The sequence below is a fragment of the Pogona vitticeps genome, chromosome 3 (assembly GCF_051106095.1).
Source record: "Pogona vitticeps strain Pit_001003342236 chromosome 3, PviZW2.1, whole genome shotgun sequence".
NCBI lineage: Eukaryota > Metazoa > Chordata > Lepidosauria > Squamata > Agamidae > Pogona > Pogona vitticeps.
The window spans coordinates 211,827,963-211,850,371 of NC_135785.1; the positions used below are offsets into that span (position 1 = coordinate 211,827,963).

Below are 22,409 nucleotides of genomic sequence, written 5' to 3' on the forward strand. Positions count from 1 at the left end.
TTTATTGTAAGCCGCCTAGAGTGGGCTAATATGTCCAGATAGGCGGGATAGAAATAAAATAAATAAATAAATAAATAAATAAATAAATTTCAACATTCATTTGAAGAAACATCTCACAGAATTCAATGCATTAAAATCCCACCGCAGCTTGAATTTGATGGTAGCAGTGTTCTCTCCAGTCCACTTCATTAGAGTACTAATATACCAGGTAAATCATGTTCCTGTATATTTCAAAATTTATTATTTCAGACTGGTTTCATTCCACTGGGGAAGAGAGAAAACTGACTTTATCTGACTTGATGGCCTCGATTTTTTCATGAGATTTGAACATTGAAACTACTGGAGCAGAGAACCTTGGCACAAACAGCAATAAACAACAGAAGGTTTCTGATTAAGTGCTAGTGAGGACAGAAACTTCTGGTAATGCCATTTAGTACTGAGAACTGGAAGCACAGCTCTACTTTAATATAAAAATCCTCCAAAAGTTCTTACTTTGATTGCTTTCACTTTTTCAGTACTTTAACTTGTTTTTGTAAACTGTCCTGGAATCTTTGCTGAGTGCCAATATACAGATCTCTAAAACAGGTAAACAAACACTACAGCAAACAAACAAAACAAAAACATATAGAGATAGAACACATCATAGTCCTATCCAGTGAACTGGGTGCAGTTTTTCCATTTATAACAGGTCTTTTGTAATTTATTACCATCTTTCAGCAATGTGAAACTAGGAATACAAAAAGCATGCTTTTTAAAAAAAATCCAAAAGAAGTTGCAATTCTTTACCTAACAACAACCATCAATGCAGAGAGAGGGACTGAGAAAGAGAGATGAGGTGAATCTATACGAGAAATAAAAGAAGAGGGTAGGAGAGGCTAGAATCAAGAGCAATGTGAATGTCAGTTTAAAAAAAATTAGGTTGTCTGGACAGAAGATAATTAGCAGGCTAAAGGGTGTGAGGCCAAGTTCTAAAATGAAGAAGTGATAATTATTCATGTAGTGAGAGACTGGTAGAGTCAGTCACATGAATTGCAAAGACTTTCAAAATGAAAACAAATGCTGAGAATAAAACAAGAAAAAGCAGATATATTGACAATAGTAAATAAATACATTTTATGATAAGGAGCAACACATTCCAAGAATTTTGGAAAAGGAATGTATCCACATCTACCATATATGCTGCTTGTCACATTATTTCAGTATATCCAGGCGCTCACTACTAACTGATGAACATCCCTCATAGCCATCGAAAGATTCCTGTACAGTAAGTTAAAATCACAATGCATTATGATCTCATTAATTGAAATAGCCTAAATACAGGAAATACCATCCTGTCCCTGCAAGTTGCCCCTCGGGTTGCTACTGTTGTATATGTGTGCAAGCATGCTGCTGGCCTGAACTAGCTTTTCTGTGTCTCAAGGTGCCAGCTGAAGTGTTGGGGGGGGGCTTGATCTGACTCTATGGGTCTCTAAGCTGAGAAGCAAATTTAAGGGTGAGTGGCTCCAGAGAGGGGGAAAGTGTGAATTTTTTTTCCTGGAAAAAATACCAATGTCATGGGTACTAGAGGTAAGCACCCATAGAACAGAAGTTTTGGCACTAGTACTGCTGTTGCTTGTTACATTTTGTTCCCTGTTCACAAATCAATCAATCAATTAATCAATCGAGGAGTGGGAGCAGGATTTCCCTCTGTTTCTAGGCCACCACATTACCTGATTTTAACCACGTTAATTTACCTGCATCCTCCTTGTTCCTCTTTGTGTGATCAGAAACTCCAAAAGCTGTTCTGTCCTCCAGCCCTCCCCCCTCCCCCGTAACACCACAAGGACCTAGTCCTTTTCTCAGATTTAAGTCTTGGCTGCTGCTAATTTGGCAATCCTAGTATGAACACAAGTCTGCCCTTTGGAAACTACATCATGTCACCTATGTAAAAAGTGTGTTCCTGCAAATTATGCTGATTGATGAAGCAAGATCCCTCCATTCCTTTGAGTCAAGCAGCCCATCCTATAACCTCTTGCACCCAGAATACAGTCCCATAGTGCTGTAGCCCAACAATCCCTAAAGTTGGGAGTGCATCTTGGAGAGGGGAGTATAGTAGTGACAAATGGTAAGACCAGGTGGGAGCTGGGAGTGGGCGAAATCACAACACCTTTCTGCATGGTCACTGTGACAGTTGTCAGGAAAGGAAACCTATCCTGTGCGGCTGACTGATTCCACTCCCTTTCTTTTTTGTATCATTCTGGGGTAAAGCTTTACAATATATAATTCTTCTTGAAGGTTATTATACTAAACTAGTTGGTTTGTCTTTCCTTGGCTGCAATGTCATAAAATGCCAATGTAAATCAAGATGGAGACAGAGTTGTACAACAGCTGGATATTATATTTTAAACAATGGAAGTTGGGGAATCAAGCATTTGTTCCTTTATTGTTTCCAACAGTTCTGAGGGATTTTGAGGCTTCATCCCAACATCAAGCTAGAAGGCACTGACTAATGGAATTGGGCTTTCTTCCCCTCTCCCACCTCACAAACCTCCTTACATTCCCTAAAATTTGCTAGTTTCCAAAGCAAATTTTGAGGATACATAGGGGCGGAGGGGGCTACAGGGGTCAGGCAGACTCTGTTAACTCCAAGTTTCACTGACAAAAGCAGTTGCATCAACAGAAAGATATCATCAAATCTTGCCACTCACTTTCATAGTGAGTGGGCAGGGCCAAAACCACGTCAGTCTTTTCCCTTCTCTATGATGAAAGTGTATAGCTGGCTGGATAGCTTAGTGGTTTGGGTATCTGGCTGCGGAGCCAGAAGTTGGGAGCTCAATTCTCCACTGTGCCTCTTAGAGGAAAAGTCAGCTTGTGTAGCCATTTGCAAGCTGCATACTGTAGACCCAGGGCTCCCCTCAGAACAAGGAACATTAATTACTTCTGAGTACTCTATACCTAGAAAACCCTGGAAAACGTCATAAGTGAGAATCGACTTGACAGGATACAGTGAGGACGACAACAACGATGAAAGTATCTACACATCTTGAACACTTGGTGATTTTTGTAGAATTTTAGTTGGCCAGCATGGAGTTATGAGGATGATGAAAGTATCTATAGATCTTGAAAACTTGTTTTTTGTCCATTTTTGTTGGCCTGATTTTTTAAAAAACATATTAGTAGAGATTTTGGAATAGTTCTTATAGCTAACATACTCATTCTTTTTATTTGTTCATGTTTCCACGCTTTTCATAGGTATCAATGAGAGAGCACTGCACCCTTTGATGTGAACATAAGGTTATAGAATCATTTAACTGATACACATATTGTTGAAAATTTTGATTATAACATGTGTTCTCATAACATCAGCAGAGTAAGGAGATATTGGTTAGCAGAGATACTTATGACACTATGACACTGAGAGAGTAAAACCAACAACTTAGTCTATTTACATATATACATAGAAAATAGACATTCCTCTGGCAGCATAACATGACATGAAGCAGCACACAGCATAGGAAAAAGTGATCTGACTTGCAGCAGATAGAGACGTTCATTTTACACATGACTTATGTACAGTTCTGTGACCAATCAGAAAATATATTACTTCATTTTCTGTTACACCAAGTTTCATCATGTACCGCAGCTGTACAACATTAAGTCTTAATCCTTGATACCCACGCCTGAATACAATCAGTACAATGACTCAGGTAAAATCAGCCATTTTACATTTAACTATACAACATTAATATTTAATACATTTTCATATCAAAATCTCAACAAGGTGTGTGTGTATTTTCCAAGGGAATAGCTGTATTACTGTGTTGAAACAAAAACAATAAAGAATCTTGTGGCACCTTAAATCTGACCAAATTTTGTCAGGCAAAAGCTTTTGTAAGTTTAAAGTGTTTTAATACTTGTGTCTGATATAAATGGACTTTAAAAAAATTCTACAGGCCATGCTATATATTTTCTATTTTTCGGCCACTGTTTACCTCATTTACTACAATAAATAATATGATTATTACTTCTACAAAACTGTCTGTGTACATTGAACTTTATAGAACTCCCTGAGTCTCTGCCCCAAGGAGCTCACAAATTACTCTATTACAAATTCAACCACTAGTATGTGTGGAAAAGTGGGGAAATAAAAATGCGTCCTACTGATTTGTATAGTAACTAGTTTTTATACAGTGGTCACCTAGCTCTCAGAACTGAAGTTTAATTTGTTTTAATGGCATCATAAATAGATTCTTGCTTTAGCAATCAATTTCTGTCAGCTTGATTAGCTTTTAAAAATACGAAAACATTAACTCATCTTTATAAGAGTTTTTTTGTGTGTATGTGTGTGTGTGGTTTTCATTTATTAACGAAATACAAAATGTAGAAGAGTCATCTTAAAATTGATTCAAATTAACATGTTCTCAAAAACTGGATATACAACAACATGATTTGAAGAAAATGAAAATTAAGGGTGGGTAATACTGCTAAAATATTAAACATAGAAGCGTTTTTGAATCCAGTGGGGTCCTTCTTCAGGCTGGGTATTCCAGAACTTGAGCGCATAGGAATGGCAACAGGAAAGTCCAAATATCATGCTGACCAGATGTTGCACAGTCAGAATCTGAGGTTTCATGCCATGCACTGTAGGATGTGCAATCTTTTGCCATCACTATAGACAAGGAGTTGAAAATAACCTAGTGCATTCTCCTTCAGCTTATACCGAAGCATCCATCTCTTGTTTGAAGCTCCTTCACTGACGCATATAGCTCCTGCTTGGCTCAGAGGGGAGGCACACAGAGACATGGCAATCACTATATCAAAAGAGCTGAAGATCAAATGCAGTTAAAATACTTGGTGAAAGATGTTAATTGGAACCATGTTGTCCAGTTAGTGGGGGACAGAATCCTCTGGTGCAGTTGTCCTTCTTGAGTGATGATGAATCTTCATTTTCTACTTGTGCTTCCATCATGCCTTGTACAACTATTCTGCGTATTTTCCATAATCAAATGAGAAGCAGAAGGCACGTGTATGAACTCCTGGATAGCTCAGTGGTTTAGATCTCTGGCTGAGAAGTCAGAGGCTGTGAGTTTGATTTCCTACAGTACTTCCTTGACAGGGGTTAGACTTGATGATCTATAGATTCCCTTCCAGCTCAGCAGTTCTAATGTTATTAGGTTATTAAACACAACAAAGGTAAAGAATGCTTTTATTGCACCACAAAAAGCATAGACGAGCTATCAAGTCACAGCTCCTTTAGTCATTCTAGATAATGCAGAGCTTGAAGGGATGGAAGGGAAAGAGAAACGTCCAAAAAGACATGTCTTCTGAAAATTCTAGATGAAGAAAGCAGTTTTAAGTCAGCTTTAATGCCTTGGAAAGGGCATTTAAATACTTCTGCCCAATTTTCCATTCCTATACATTTTTGCTGTATAGTAGCAATACTGCTGTCAAGGCTGCAATCCTATGCATATTTACTGGGAGGCAATTCCCCCTGAAATTAATAAGATGTTTAACTACACATTCATAAGATTGTCCTATAAATGGCTTTTAATTTACTTTATCTCATTAATTAGTTTCTTTCTTTTGCACTATGTTGAAATATTCTTCAGGTTTAGACTTACATCTGTTCATTTCCTCCTACACTTGTTCTAATGTTTTTGACTTGCAACATTTTTCCAGAAAATGGCTAATAATGGAATTAATTGCAAAACTATCACCAGTAAATGTTACCCCCTTTTCATGGACAAATAATTGGGGTGAAGTGGATTCACCTTAAATGTGGCATCAAAAAGAGTTTTAAAAGAGGGATTAAAACAGTTTATTTCAGAACATAAAATGAAAAGACCAAAAAAATTATAATTTACCCATAGTTGCTCATTACATATCTACAGCTAGATATGTGAATATGTTTGAGCACTGCTTAAAATATAACAAATGTCCTGCATGCAAAGGATTCACAGTGTAGGGAGAATATTTAACCTGTTTGGGATAATATAATGATCCATACATTTCTGGCTTTCTGTTTTGGTTAGACATTTACAGTTAACCCATTCTTTATTGTCACTTTTTGCATCATCATATAGAAAGGTTGGGTATGTTATGCTGTAACAATACCTCTATTTATGTTGAGGTAAATAGTTTCCTACATGCTGTAATCAATTTATTTACATTTCAGGATTGTGTCATTAGGATCTTTCCCAGTCTGTAAGGTTTTGTCTAGAAAATATCAAAGCTCCGGATTTTTCACCTAATTATGGAACCTGAGATTTCAATAAATGATCCTTAAAGCACATTCATATTGCTTATTATTTGGTTAGAATATAAACCAACTTAATGTAAAAGGAGAAGGGACTACTCCCTCTGCTCAGATTGTTTCATTAGTCACTCTAACTTACATTGTGCCTTAAAGCACTATTGGAATTTGCAATAGTCAAAGCTGGGGGGGGGGGGGAAATGCTGCTGATCCAAATGTATTAAATACCCCCTCTTTTAAATGAATATAAAGCCATTAATTTTACAGCCTAATTTCTGATTAGATTTAACAGCATCGCTGATGGACTGCATAGATTTGATCCATTAAAAGTGATGACTATTCAGTTCCATCATTATAAGTGGAATTTCAACCAGTACTGCCAAGTATGGTAATATCATGGGGTAAATGAACCTCTGGATTTTTCCTTTTCTTAATTTATTGGTGTTTCTATGTACATGTATTATACTTTATCAAAATCTGCTGAAGCATCTTTCAAAAGTGACAGGGAAACATATACAGCAAAATCAGTTAATTTTTTAAAAAGCAGCTGAGAGTGAAGTTTTTTCTCTCTCTTCCAGACAAGCCAATTAGGCTTAAAGTGTGAGGGAAACTGCTCGTTTCTCTATTAAATATATGTATATATGTAAATATAAAGTGGTCTTTTATCACCTTGATTTGATCTGTTGCAATTCCTCTTCTCATCCTTGTTTGGAGCTGAAGCAAGAACTTTTTATTTATATATGAGTTCATATGACTACCTTGTAGTGACTGATATGACATTATAAATAAAAAGAATCTAGAGTTAGTTCTCTATATTTTGCTTTTTGTGGAAACTGGAACCACTCAAATTCAGTGTAAATCTTGGGCATTTGGTCACACCATTGACCAGCATAACATTTCTTGTATCTTGGTGTAACAACAAAAGCCATATTAGGAAAGACAGTAATTGTATGACATGAACAACACATTAAGGGGTGTGTGTGTATTAATTTTCCACTCTCTGTCCCCTGCAGTCTCTAAATCTGTGCAGGGCCTCCCCGTAGTTGTTGTCCAAATTTGTTTCAATCCATGTGTACATTACCTGCCTTTAAACACTTGACATCATAATTAGTTTGATATTTTTAAAAATGCTTCAAACTAAGGGTGGGGAATGTGTATGACCTCCCAGATATTGTTGGACTACAGAATCCATCACCATTATCTGTGCTTGATAAGGCTGATGGGAATTGTAGTCCAGAAATGCCTGGAAGGCCACATCCTTGCTTTGGGCTTTGGACACAATAGGTCACGCTCATACAAAAGAAAGCTTATGTTGCATGTTTATAATGCTGCTTGACTGCTTGATGTTGCTGACAAAGCCTTTCCCTATGTTGGCAATCCATGCAGAATGAAATAAGGTTTAAAAAGTCTCCTCTGTATGCATTTATTGTTCACTTTGATTATTCACATGGTGTAATGCATAGTCTTTGTTAATGTGAATGTTTAAACCCACACACATAAGACAGCATTAAATGTTACTCTGACCACATGGATCTCTTGTTTTGGGAAGACATGCTGGATAACACTGAAAGAAAAACCAGCTGTTTCCTCCTTTTTCCAAAGCAATCACTTAAACTGGCAGAATCTGAGAGTGAAGTGAGATAGAGGGGATCCAGGTAAGAAAGAAGGCCTATTCCATCAGCACAGCTGATACGAATTGACATTTTGGTCTTATTCTTCAAACCAGGGCATGTTATGGTAATGCTTTTATTTTTTTAATGTGTTACTTCCAAGTCATGCTCCTCTCCCAGAACGATCTTCCTCCATGCCAGTCCATCTAGTCAGCACCAGACAAATGTATGGTTATTGAGTGATGACTGATGCCAACTCTTGTGTCTAGCTTTTGCATAAAGAATGCCTTGGCATCCAGTATCATCTTCCAATGCTTACTGTAAGAATGTGTTTTCTTGTCTTTAACTGATCACCTCAGATTGGCAATGGATAACTACTATGAGAAAATCAATTCATCAGATTGTTGTATTTCATTGTGTTATTATGTTGTCAGGGAAGACTGCTGTTTTTGGCAGCAGCCATTTGCTTCCCCAGTAACAGGGTCTTTTTAGTTCTGGTTCCCTCTTGTTAAAACTCCACCCTTCGTATTTTATTCATGGCATTTTCAGCATCAAGTACAAAACTTTTTATTTGCTCAGGCCCTTTAAACACATCAATTTTAACTGACTTTTACTGCTATTTTTGCACCTCGTATGCATCACCATTTTTTTCATTATTTATATATTTACAATCTTTTATCAGGATCACATTGGTTTGGAAGTTCAAAAAAATAATGTTGGAGTTTCAAGATCTGTTGTTAGAGTGAAGTCTCAAGAAGGAAACTGCACACTTGAACAGCCAGAAGGAGATGGGTTGGGTATCAGTTTTCACCCCAGAGAACGCAGAGTCAATTGTCTTTTCCATTTCTCTAGAAAAAAAAGGATGCTGGTCATGTAAGAAATTCTCCACTGTCTTTTCTCAAAGCTCATAACTTTTGCTTTGCTTGAATGCGGAGGCATCCACAAATATAGAATTTTCTGTATCAGAACAGTTGGAGATGAATTTCAGTGGCACAGTAGTAAAAAATAACCAGTTCAAGCCTAAGACAGTATCACCTAGTGGTTAGATGATTCCTCAGTGTGGTGCAGTTCTTTTTAAGTGATGGTAGTCTTCTTTCCTCTTGCTTTACATTTCATGCTTTGATTGCCACGATTTACAGGATGTTCTGTTCCTCTACCCTTTGTTGAAATTGTGCAACCAAAATCTAAAAATTGGGAGGGCACTCTTGCAATGTGAAATTGATGGGACAAACAAGGATGGAGAAAAGGAAGTTTATTTCCAGACTTTGTGGTGCTGGCGTTAGGGCTTGAAACAAGAAGGGTTGTGAGTCCTGGTGTTATGCTCTACTGTCTCTGCCCTGCTCCAAAGGGTATGAAGAGCTCAACATCATTTTGTGAAAAAGCCAGGGCACACTGTGACATTTGGCACAACACATACACATGTATTCACACTGTGCCAGAGAGCCCTGGTGCCAGCTGGGAACGGGTAGAGATGGTGCCTGCATTTTAAAGCCACCTGACACAGAAAAATCAAACCATCATATCTTCCAGCACTGCTCTTTCTAAGATTCTTCTCCCCATGGAGACTTGGAAAAGCACAGTGAATGCTCAAATTTCTGCAGGATATGAATGTAGGACGCTAACAAACAGGGCAAAGCTAGTGCTATAATGAAGGGATTACTCACCCTTGGACTCGAATTTTTATGCAAGAGCCATTCAGATTTAAATGTTAAGTAGAATGGTTAAGTTTGGCTGGATAATTCCCATAATATATAAACAGGCAACGTCCGTGAGGATGAGCTTCTGTAATAATGGAGGTTTTGTTGGAGGTTTTCGACAAACCTAATGAGCCAAAGCAATATCTAAATTTCTAACCAAATCTTTATCCTGAAGACCACAGACATATCTCCAGCTTTTGGGCATAAGAAGGAAGACATACCAGAAAAAAATTAAAATCTTTTGCATCATTAGGACTGATTCAAAAATTACAAGTCATAAGACCTATTTTTCAAAGAGCTTGACACTTAGTCATTACTGTGAAAATATATTTCACACAAGACATTTGTTAACACTGTTATTTTAATTCATGATCTTATCCTTCATATATTTCTTTGCTCGAACAAACAGCAGCAGTACTTTTAACCCAATACTTCAAATGTAAAAAAATAGTAAAGAAGCCTATATTTCTATCTGGTCTCAGATCTCAGCCACTGGCTTTAATCGTAATAAGCACTCAGAGTTGGGGACAATATCTTAAGGGTTAGGTTACTGCACAGATATTTGTTGAATTCCCATGTTCATATCCAGGTTGGATCAGAAAGATACTTAATGTTCAGTGATAAAAATGGTGCATGTTACACTTAATTTTACTCTGCAGCACACTAAGATGTTTGACACTAGAATGATCAGAATTAAGACAATTATTATGAAGTTGTAAAAAATGTGAAAAATGATAGTAGAATGCAGTTTTTAACTCAGATATGCATCTCAAAGCTCCTGGTTCAAACAACACATGTTGACAATAGACATATCCAAACCTGTCCTTTTATTCCTGCATGCTGACGCTGCATGGTTGGTATACTTATCAGGAAATACAATTTACAATACAGATTCAAATCACTGCTACAACTTTCCACAGTGCACATTAGTATTTTGGCAACATGAATAGGTGAGAAGAAAGACATGCACTGCAGTTCTATTTTCTGCTGACTGAGTTTTTAATTAGACATAAATAAAAATATAAAGACAAAATGAAGTTAACTCATCTGCCCTCGCCCCCACAGCATACACATGATCTTTCTTTGGCTAACTTATACTGTATTTTAAAGATGATTCAGTTCAGAGGCTTTAAGACGATGAGAAGAGCCATATATAAACAACTCTCTTCTCTATTTTTAACTGCAGAAGATTGATAATCATCTACGCTCTCATAGTTCCCAGTAAGTATATGTGGTAACAGCTAGTAGGAAATAGCTAGTTGAATTGATAGATGGGTAGGTGAGTCAACATATAAATCAGAGCTGATCTCCTACCAGTGAGTAAACTTGTACTGAGGTAGTTTTGAAGGGCTGAATGACAACCAGCTACAATGGAAGCCTTTGGAAATAATTACACTAGGTGAAGGGTGGGGAATGTATGGCTTTCCAGATAATGTCAGGCTACAGTTTCCAACACCTTTAGTCAGGATTGCCAATGGTAAAGAATAACAGGAGAGTATAATTACCACAAGAAACCGTGGTAGATAAGTAAATAGAAATATGATGAGGTATCACAATACAGTAAATTTTATTTCTTATCTGTATTTAATCTAATCTTACACAGTGACAAAGGAATTGAACTAGAAATCATCCAAGAAGATAAAATACCATGCATTGAGCGACTTCTCAGCATGGGGATGTTCCTGGATTCATCTCTGAGCCTGGATGCCCAGATTTCAGCCTTTGCACAGTTCAATATAGTGTGCCAGCTGTGCCTGTTTCTTGAGAGATCTAATCTGGCCACAGTGACTCATGCCTTAGTTACATCTTGGCTGGATTACTGTAATGTGGTCTATATGCAAAGTATTCAGAAAGTCCAAAGGCTCCAAAATGCTGCTGTCAGATTGTTAACTGGGGCTGGTTACAGGGAACATATAACTGCCCTGTTACTGCAGCTCCACGGGCTGCCAATCCATTTCTGGGCACAGTTCAAAGTGGTGGTTTTAACCTATAAAGCCTTAAACAGCTTGGGTCCAAGCTATCTAAAAGACCACATCTCCCTGTATGAGCCTGCCTGGGCATTAAGATCATCAGGGGAGTCCTATCTCTCAGTCCCAGCACCATCACAGGTACACTTGGTGGGGGCACACAAGAGGCTCTTCTCTGTCGCTGCTCCCAGACTTTGGAACTCCCTCCCATGGGAAACTAGGCTGGCCCCACGTTTGCTGTCCTTCAGCAAGTGGGCAAAAACCTCTCTTCAGGCAGGCTTTTCTTTAATGACTGGTGATCTGAGAAGGGTTTTAAATGGATTATGCTCTGTTGTTTTAAAAGTGTTACAATATTGATTTTTTTACCATTTTAATATAATACTTTCTAATACAGTACTTTTAAAATATTTGTATGCTTACTGATTTTAGCTTTTTAATGCTTTTTTTTAATGATGTAAGCCATCGTGGGTAGCTTTAAGGAGAAAGGTGGGGAAAATGCTATAAATAAATAAATAAATAAATAAATAAATAAATAAATAAATAAATAAATAAATAAATAAAACACATATTGCATGTTATGAAGGTGTCTCATGTCCATAGGGGTGGTTTTAAGTGCAGAAGGCAAGGATATTTCATAATAACCATATGCCTGCCATCAGAAAGCACATGTTCACCAGAATTAGAACAGTGTTTTCGCTGACAGCCATTTACTTTTTAAAAATCAGACAAGCAACATGAAGTTTGTTATATAAATACCATTACTGTGATTTCTGACAAAAAAATATTGTTTTCAGCCCCACAAAATTAGGTAACCAACATAAAAATCTGAAGGAAAACAGCTGCCCCCCCTATTTGCATGAAGGCCTAGCATTAATAACCTTGTGACACAGTTTTCTACCCTGGTAAGAAAAGTGTCTGCTGAAGGAAATATTCCCTACTAAAGATAATTTTTTATGCCAGACACCTTATGTTAGTTAGAGCATGTCACTCTGATGGTCCTTGCAAGCAAATTTCCGTCATTCGGTGCACTTTTGGCTGGGCTGGTCATTCACTGACTTAATGCAGAAATAATAGGGAGGGGGATGTAGGCCTTTGTCCAGTGATGCTGATATATGTTAGGCCTTTGATCAAAAAGCTTTCTGGCAGCTCTAACATATGGAAAAAACTGCCTTCCAACACATTTCATCCAGTTCAGAAACATGGGTCAACAAGTGTCACTACAAAGTGGGACTCTGCAAACAAGCTGTGTTTCTCTTGTTTATTTAATGGATTATGTGATAAAGAATGGTTTCTGTGGGGAATAGTTCAAACATTTCTAGCATCCTTTTTTGTCTTACATCCTTCTTTTGCTTGAGCATTCCCAAACAATGTCCATGGTGAACTGTTTGCAGATGCCTGCACCAGGTACCGTTCATGACAATGACTGGAATCTTATTGCCAATTTATGTTTGCACAGGAGAAACTAAGTTTTGGCAGCAAACTGCTGCTAATTAACAAGGTATTGATTGTATTCTTGAGTAATGCCCAATCACATGATCAGGCACATGCCAGGAAGACAACCATCATTTCATTACCAAGTAGCAATTTGACTAAAATAATTTCCCTTGTGAAAGCATAGATCAGCAATAGGATTCTGTCCATTATCTCTAATTGTTTTTTCCTAGACAGCATTGGGTATGTGGGTACATGTTTTAGGTGCTGTCCTTTTGCCATTTAGTCTGTGTATATCAGGAGGCATTTGTAGAGACTGGTACCACAGTTTTTTCATATTCAGAAGTGTAGCGATTACTCTCAGAGTGACCTTGAAAGCCCGATTCCTCTGAAGTATGTTTTAATTTCACTGCACTTCCAGAGTGCAGAATACACAACACAGAAATAGCTATGGCCAGGTGTACTTTTCTCCACACTGCTTTCCCGGCAGAAACTGACTTATCCAACCAATGCACTTTACTGTGAAGCAATAGCAATGTAAGGTTATATTTCCAATTCCCCTTCTCCCATCCATACATTAGCACACTGGTTCTTAAACTTGGGTTACTCAGGAGTTTTGGACTGCAACTCCCAGAAGCCTTCACCACCAACTGTGCTGACTGGGGTTTCTGGGAGTTGCAGTTGACCAGACAGGTGGGATAGAAAGAAAATAAATAAATAAATAAATAAATAAAATAAATAAATCTGAGTAACAAAGGTTAAGAACCACTGCATTAGCAAAACAATTTGGCACTCTGTACAAACAGAACCTTATTGTCAATGGGGCAGCCATGGAGTTATTCTCCACTGAATTTTGACTCTTGAAGGAACTCCTGACTACAAAAAACTGATTGCATTGTTTGCCTTTCTGGACAGGATAAATAATGGGTTGCTTAAGTAGGTAAGAGGGTTATTAAATTACTATTGTCTTCCAGTTCTCTCTGTTTTGGAGGTGGGTAAGATTATGCTCTCTTCTACAATGTGAGCAGGTGAGCTTTGGTATTCCGGAAGGTTCCATTTCCGTGTGCTATTGACATTGCTATTGCCAGCAAAAGAAAAGCAAATACCACACATACAAAACCCCAATTATCCATAAATGACCAGAAAAGTGAACTATCCTGATGCCATGTTAGTGAACTGGTAGAAAATGATATCAAGAAATCAAATATACTTCTAAAGGGCAAATTTATTTGAGTACCTCATCAAAGAACTCTGTGTACTTTATTACCCTGAGCCTTCATTAATGTCCCTGTTTATTTGGGAAGGGATTTTCCTGTCTTTCTTAAGCACAATATGTCTTATTTCATTGTACTTCAGAATGAAAGCTATATCTACAGAAAATTAAGTTTGGCTCCTATAGACACATCCTACAACAGCTGTTCTTCATGTGTCACAGTCTTATCAAAGAATTTTAAAAGAGAAATCACTTGTACAAAGACAGCTGTTTGATAACATAGAAAAGCTTCCACCTAGGAGGAAGAAACACCCTGTGATGACAGTTGTTCGCTGGTGTCAGATGAGTCAGAATGCTATCCTGGCCCTCCAGCCTTTAATCAGATTTGCAATCAACGTGACAAAGCTTTATTTGCCATGCAACAATGCTTTGCTTTAACACAAACCCTCTGGTCAAACTGACCTAGACAACTTCCTAAAATGCTGCACGTTGGTGAGATTTTCTTAAAGTATTCCCATCCTGTCTCATCATGGAGATCTTAATAAGTGACTGACCCAGGCACTTTCCAGATGGTGTGATAATATCAAGAAACCTTTAAAAACCATATCTTCGTACATGTATCTTGATGAGCATGCTTTTATAAGATTCTTGCAAACAATCATTCCTTCACAGTCCTCCAGGGGAACAGCTATGAGAGCTGTTATTTTATGGTGATGAATCATAATGAAACAGACTGTTATTATCACCTCAAGAATGAATGTTTGTTTTTAATTATACATATTAAATGGAAGATAAGACTACTCTAGCCATTTTCTACATCTTGCCTTTTGATGACCTTATCCCCGTATCTTCAGTGAAGACTTATGAATTAGACTCTGCCCGTGGTGGATTTATGTATAGGTTAGGATCTCAGGTTAGGAAAAGACCAAAAGACTTCAAAATATTTGGGGTGGGGAGAATGGACACACAAAGTATATTAAATATTTTTCTAATATGCATTTGGTAATAAAAATGATAGTCAAAGTGTTTTAACAAAGGCTTTTACCTGATATGGAGTGAGAAATGCCTAATTTTCAAACTGGATTTCAAAAAAGAAAGGAAGAGGAGCTTGAGAACATATTGCAAATGTTTGTTGACTACTGGAGTGTACCAAAAAATTTCAGAACAATATCAGTCTATGCTTTATAGAGTACAACAAAACTTTGGACTGAATGGATCATGAGAAACTATGAGAAACTTGTTCTGAAAGAAAGAAATGGATGTGCCTCAGCATTTGATTATCCTGAGGTGTAACCTGTCTTGTGGACAGACAGAATCGTTTCCTATAGGCAAAGATGACAGAGAAGGGTGCATTTTATCCCCTTATCTGTTCATTCTGTATGTAGAACATATAATAAAGAAAGCTAGACTCGATTCAGGTGAAGGAGGAGTGAAAACTGGGGGAAGAAATATCAATAATCAATAAAAAATATCAATATGTAGATGACACCATCTTACAGAGAGAAAGCAGCAATGACTTGAAATGACTTTTAGTGAAACTGAAAGAGGTGCTCAAGCAGTTAAATATTAAGAAGACCAAAATCATGATTACTGAAGAACTACACAGCTATAAAGTTGACAATGAAGAAACTGAAATCATGAAAGATTTTGTATACCTCAGTCATCAGTGCAAAAGGAGACTGTAGCCAAGAAATCAGAAGACTGAGATATGGAAGGACAATAATGAAAGAATTTTTAAAAGACCATAACATGTAACGACATGTCACTAGAGACCAAGATCAAAATCATCCATACTCTTGTATTCCTGATCATCATGTATGGGTGTGAAAGCTAGTCAGTAAAGAAAGGTGACAGGAAAAAAATGATTTGTTTGAAATATGGTGTTAGGTTTGTAGATACCCTGGACTGCCAAAAAGATGAAGAAGTGGTTCCTAGATCCAATCAAGCCCGAACTACCTCTGCAGGCCAAAATATTGAAGCCTAGGCTGTCCTGCTTTGGGCATATCATGAGAAAATAGGATTCTCTGGAAAAGACAATAATGCTAGGAAAGGTTGAAGGCAGCAGGAAAAGAGGAATACCAAATATGAGATGGATTGACTTCTTATAGGAAACCATAGGCTTGGGTTTACAAGAACTGAGCAGGTTTGTTGAGAACAGAGCATTTGGGAGATCTTTCATTCATGGGTAGGAGGCAACCTGACAGCATGTAAAGACAACAATTCACCTGTGCTTCGTATTTAACAAAACCGATCAATAGGGAAAATGAAAAGAAAATGTGGGAGAACCTATATCTACCCAACCTCTTGCTCGAAACAAACTACTGGTACTTCTGTTTTTAACTTCACAACAGTAAACATGTTTCAAATAAATTATCTATGCAGTTAGTCATTTCGGTAAAGCAGTACCCATGTGATTCAGGATGTCTTTAATCCAAGGAAACTTGCCCTTGCTGCAAATGGGAATAGGGGATGCACTGTAGCTCAGTGATGGAACACCTGCTTTGCATACAGAAAGTCTCAAAGTTCTACTCCCATTGTTTTCTGGTAGGGATAGCAAAATATTCCCTGCTTGATCCTTGAAACCTGTCGTCAATCTGTGTTGGCCATAATATTGAGCTAGATTTACCAGTGGTCTGATGCATTGTGAAGCAACTTCTTATGTTCCTTTTTAATAGGGGTCAGAATGCTAATTCAAATTCTACTGTATATATTCCACAGTCTTTAAAAACTGTTGCCCTGTTTCATCTTCTTTCTTGATCTTTGTAGAGGGACCCTTGTTCTTGTATTGCAGTTACAGTACAGAAAGAGCTTTAATTAAATCTCAACTCCCACACTCAGATAAATTTACTGAAGGAACAAGCAATGTAGGGAAGGAAAGAAGAGCAGATAGCATGCATATACACCAAAGGCACTGACCAGGTCACTTCGAAGCTGCCAGTATATGAAGACTTCACAGCATTAAAGGGTACAGCTGCTTTGACATGGTACCATAATGAAAAGACTACAGCATTCAGGTCTTTTGCCTATTGCTCTTAGACTTCAGGGCATGGCTGTCTGATCTATGTGTTAATAATGCAGAACTCTCTATTCTGAATAGTGAGAAGTATATTTTTAGCACAAGCTATCCAGCTAAAAGAGGACAGTGACTTTCAGCAGCGTATCAGGACCTGGAAGGAAAAAGGCAAAAATAAGAATATACTGTGTATAATAACTGTGGAATGCTTTTCCTAATAATGCTATTACACAAGCAAAACCAAACATTACAGACTTGGTAAATCCTATAGATACTGTCAATCTTTGCATATAATCTTGGCAAGGCATTTAAGAGTTCAGAAACAGTACAGATGTACCAAGATTACAGATGTACTATGGATCCTTTATCTGTGTATTCGTGAAGGCTTTCACTGCCGGGATCTAATAGTTGTTGTGGGTTTTCTGGCCTCTTTGGCCATATTCTGAAGGTTGTTCTTCCTAGCGTTTCACCAGTCTCTGTGGCCGGTATCTTCAGAGGACAGCATTAGAGCACAGAGTGCTGTCCTCTGAAGATGCTGGCCACAGAGACTGGCAAAACGTTAGGAAGAACAACCTTCAGAACACGGCCAAAGAGCCCGAAAAACCCACAACAACCATTAGATCCTTTATCTGTTCGTTTCCAAGTAGCTTTTTAAGCTCCATATTTACAATAGCATGAGACTGAAAAATCACTGCACTGTGAACAGCAAAAGAATGTATAATTATCACTTCATCTGACAGCAAATTCAACCAGAGTGCTAACAGAATTGTGGACAAAGTGGTGCCACTGAGAAACCAAGAGACAGTATCAGCATGCTTGGTGGAATCTCAGAGGACATATAAATAATCCACAATCCTTATTTCTTTGGTGTCTTGGCTTATATTTTAAACTGAGGGGAGAGTACTATTATATTTATCTACATACAGTATTTAAAAATGTTTTTGTGTTGCATTGTTGCATTTTATGAAAACAGTAACTACTGCAAGTCACATGTTGCATTGAAGCTCAGTGACAATGCATTAATGTATATCACATTATAATACTTCCAACAAAACTCTTCATCATATTTGATGAATGAAAGACAACTACCTTAGCTAAATCACTCTCTGTCCTCAACATCTTAAATGCAGCAGTAAAAGTAAAATTGTAAGTTAATGTTGTACAGATATAATTACTGCTTTTTCTCCTTCTTAACTGTGTATTTCATAATTGTTGTGAGCCGCCCAGGGACCTTTGGGTAGAGTGGGCGGCATATAAATTAAATAAATAAATAAATATTCCTTTACTTTTACTATCTTACAGCATTCATGGCTTTAGTATAGCTGAAGCGATTTAATATAGCCCTTAAGTTAAATATTTTTTAAAAAAATTGAATGTAATTTCTAGCACTTATAGGACAATATTCCTTGCCCACACTTAAACTGTTCTCTTCAGTCAGATTGCAAATACACCAGAGTCAATTCAGATTCTTTTGCAGAATTTTAGTTCTTTGAGTGGTGCTCTTCCTACCATGCAAACAGACATGCTAAATGAAATACAAGGGCATTCTGCCATCCGAGCAGGGTCAGAACCTCACCCCAAAATTCCAGGTCAGGACAGCCTCCTGCTGCAGTCATGAACTGCCAATGGAGAAGTATCAGAGCTTCCCCTCAGATACTTCTGGTTTCAGGACTTCACATGATTTATTCTGAATCCCTTACCAAAAAGGAAAAACAAAATCAACAGCACAACAAATCTTTAAGGCATTTGGATCAGCCTTTATTCAAAGGGCTTTTAAATATGTCTAGCTGTCACCAGAGGTAAGACACTGCAGTCACTATTGATTCTCCCACCAATTAAATAATTGTTTAACTGAGTTTGATGTCTGAAATAATCAGCTCCAGAGTAATCCCATTGGCAATAGTCCACCTGCACTGAATATTCTTATTGCAACACTAGTGATATATTTGCTAGAGACAAGATTTTAGGAGCGGACTAGACAGTAATACCTGGACAAAAGAAGCCATTTGCCTTGTTTCCTGTAAAATCAAAGGACTAAAAAGGAGCAGATGGTAATCAAGGTCTGTCTTTTGCCCTAAAGCAAGATCCTTCACTCTCCCCTCTGCATAGCCCCCAATTAACCCACATAATTGTTGCATAAACAGAAAGCTGGAGTGAACCGGTACACCAATCAGAGTCACTGTGCTGTGTGATCTAGTGATGTGATTGGGCAGAAGCATATATGCAGGGGGAGGTATCTACAGTATTTGTTTCCCTCAAAGAAATTCTTGAGGAAGTTTGGCACATGGACATACTTACGCTGTAGGGTCGGTGAATTTGTGGCTTCACTTTCTCTCACATGCTTATGAATATTTCTTCATAGTATCAACTTGTATCTTTCAATTTTTTAAAGAAAATTGCAAATGTTGGGAAGTTGATATTGAAAAAGGAGACTAGTTAGCATGCATGTAATTGGCATGATATGTATCCATCCCTCAGTCACAACCTACATTTTGATTTCATGGGGCGTATTTGGAATCATTCACATCTAGTCTTCTCTTTCCAAAGTTCTAGGAAGACATTCAACTCACCAAACATGTTTCTACTGTTTTTCCACCAAGTTCACTAGACACCTTTTGTTAGGCCTCAGATGGGGAATTTCCAAACTCAGTTCTTTTCCTTTCATCTCACCAGCACAACCTGAGTTGGCACAATGACTTCTGGCTACTTTTGAGTTTCTTCCTTTTAATGCTTCTTCACCCACATCTAGTCTCTGGAATAATATGCCTTTTATTATCAATCTTACTAATTTTAAAACCTCTACAAATAGGAGATCTGATAACTATTTTTGTTTTCTACTTTAATGTTCAAACCATTCATGTTATATTGATGCTCATAGTTTATTGTATTTTTAGATTATTTGAATTTTGCATTGTGAATTTATAGTACTGTACATTTAAAGTATGTACTGGGCACCTGTAAGGAAGGTTGCGATATAAATCAAATAATTCCTCTACAGCCAAACATTTACAGCTGTATTATCTGGGGAATCTCATAATAATAAAATTAGGGTAATTTCAAATGTTCTTAAATTGTTGAATGGAGTTATCGATACACTCGTTGAACAATACAATAATGGATGAAGTTTATCTGTTCTGCGTTAGTACTGTAATTGTGAATGAATACAGAACCAAATATCAGAGGGCGTAGAATAGTTATAGCAGAATAATTCAGGCAAGGGGCTAATTTTTGTTTATGCAGTCCATGACTTTTCTCTTTTCAGGCATCCAAATCTTCAGATGAGGATCTGAACATCTTTAATTTCTCATGAACTTAGAAGAATTTAGAATACTGTATTAAAAATGAATGTCACATACCTGAAAATAAAAAGAAAACCCCAAATCTAGACTGTCCGTTCTCCTTAGAAAAACAAGTACCAAGTTTATTGCAACTATCCTTTTGCATACTAATACATGGTTGTGCAGAATTCATTCTTTGATTGGTACTTAAGCAACAGCGTGAGCATAGAATACACGGGCATTATCCATTCCAAATACTCAAATGAGAGATGCTCATTTGTTCGTTAATCGTTTACTTCGATTTCTGGACCATCCTGTACAAAAGTGTGGCGTGATAAAGGGCAAAATTTTAAAGGGCAGTTGTGGGGGGGGGAAGGAAAAAAATCCCCTTCCCCCCCCGTTCCTTTCCTCCCTCGCACATCTGCTTCCCCGTGGCAGCCACCAAGCCGGTTGGGGAGAGAAAGAGGTTAAACGAGAGAAAACTTGGCTGAAGCGATGACTGGCAAGGAGAGGAGAGCGAGACGGAGAGAGGGAGGGAGGGACTCACAGGGTGGGAAGGAAGGAGGGAGAGACACCGAGGGAGAGAGAGAGAGAGAGGGAGGGAGGGAGGGAGGATCACGGGCTGCGGTTGAGGCTTTGAAAGTCAGTCTCACAGGCATTGCAGCAGAGCCCCAAACCAGAGAGAGAGAGAGAGAGAGAGAGGCGACATTTCCCACGGAGGAAGGCGCACTCGCCCAGAGGACGCGGACGGCGGCCCCGAAAAGAGCTTTGTGTATGCGTGGTGTGCGCGCATGTTGCTGTCGGAGGCGGTGGCAGCGGCTTGACGAGTCCCTTCGCCGCTCCAGCGCGGCGGCGGCGGCGGCCGCGCGTCGTCCCCTTTCTCCTCCCCGCCCCTCCCCTTCCCATTAAGGCAGCCAGCCGCGCTCCGGAGCTCTTTCCGCACTAGAACTAATTGCTGGAGTTCGCGCCCGCTTGTCAGCCAGGGTGGCATTCGGGGCGGCGGCGGCGGCGCGGGCGAGCGGGCGTTTGTTCGGAGCCCTCCCTGGAGCCCCGGCGCGCGGGTTAAGAGAGCGACACACCGCCGCCCGCTTCCTCGGGCCAGGCGGTCGTCGGTGGAATCCATCGCCCCGAAGCAAGCAAGCCGGCGGAAACCCCCTCCTCAGGAAAGCGGTGTGGGGGGGCGCAGGTCGTGCCGAGAGGTGAGCGCGAGGGCCCCGGTTAGGGGATATTTTTTTTTCGCTTTGTGCGTGGCGGGTGTGCGGAGGGGGGAGCAGGGAGGGAGGCGGGTGAAGAGGGGCAGCAGCAGGAGGAGGAGGGGAATGGGAAATGGCCGCGGAGGTGGCTGGGGGCTCCGGGAAGAGAGCGAGCGCGAGAGCGAGCGGCGTTTGATTTGGCGGCCTGACAGGACCAGGCAGCGACGGGAAGGAAGGGGGGGGGGGACGGGTCCTGAGGCGACCAGGGAATAATCCCGGGTGCATGTGTGTGTGTGTGTGGGAGGGGGGTTTACTTTGGGTCCCTCAGGAGGCGAGAGCGAATGGTTGTTTCCGGTGGCAGCCGGGCTTTCTCCTGCTGCCTCTCTCCGTCTCTCCTCCCTAAACGCGTTTAGAGATAATAAAGTTTGACCAGTAATTGGACGAGGGGAGGGCAAGGCAGGGCGAGCAAAGTTTGCATTCACCCCCTCAACACCCACACCCACACACCTTTCCCTCCCCCTCGGTGCCTTGTGTTTTCGTCGTACTGGCGCGTAATCCCCCACGAAACTCGTTTCTGTGAGAGACTCGCATCCTCTCCCCCGCCCTCCTCTTCTTTCCCTTGAATTATTTAGGGAGCCACAAAGTCTTGTGCGCAATAAATAGCTGCAGTTCCACCAGCGGCTCCTCTGCGGGTTTTGGAAGGGAAGAGAAGACCCAGGAGCGTCCCCCTCCTTGGCAGAGAGAGCCCTTGCTGTGCTCGCCCTTTCTTCCTCCC

General features: G+C 39.3%; 1 protein-coding gene and 1 long non-coding RNA gene across 3 annotated transcripts in view; one reads left to right on the forward strand and one right to left on the reverse strand.

Annotated features, from left to right (window-relative positions):
* Positions 1 to 3,121: 3,121 nt before the first annotated feature.
* LOC144587749 (uncharacterized) lies at positions 3,122 to 21,036 on the reverse strand. The gene is made up of 2 exons (XR_013542895.1): positions 18,740 to 21,036; positions 3,122 to 17,317 (listed from the first exon to the last, which is right to left on the reverse strand). It is a non-coding gene; the product is annotated as an uncharacterized LOC144587749 (long non-coding RNA).
* Positions 21,037 to 21,054: 18 nt separating this feature from the next.
* The window catches only part of NRIP1 (nuclear receptor interacting protein 1), a 103,467-nt gene continuing 102,112 nt past the window's right edge, over positions 21,055 to 22,409 (forward strand). For both annotated transcript variants that reach the window (XM_078388978.1, XM_078388980.1), the window contains exon 1: positions 21,055 to 21,640. The gene's annotated coding sequence lies outside the window, so the exon portion shown is untranslated. The remainder of the gene's footprint in view (positions 21,641 to 22,409) is intronic.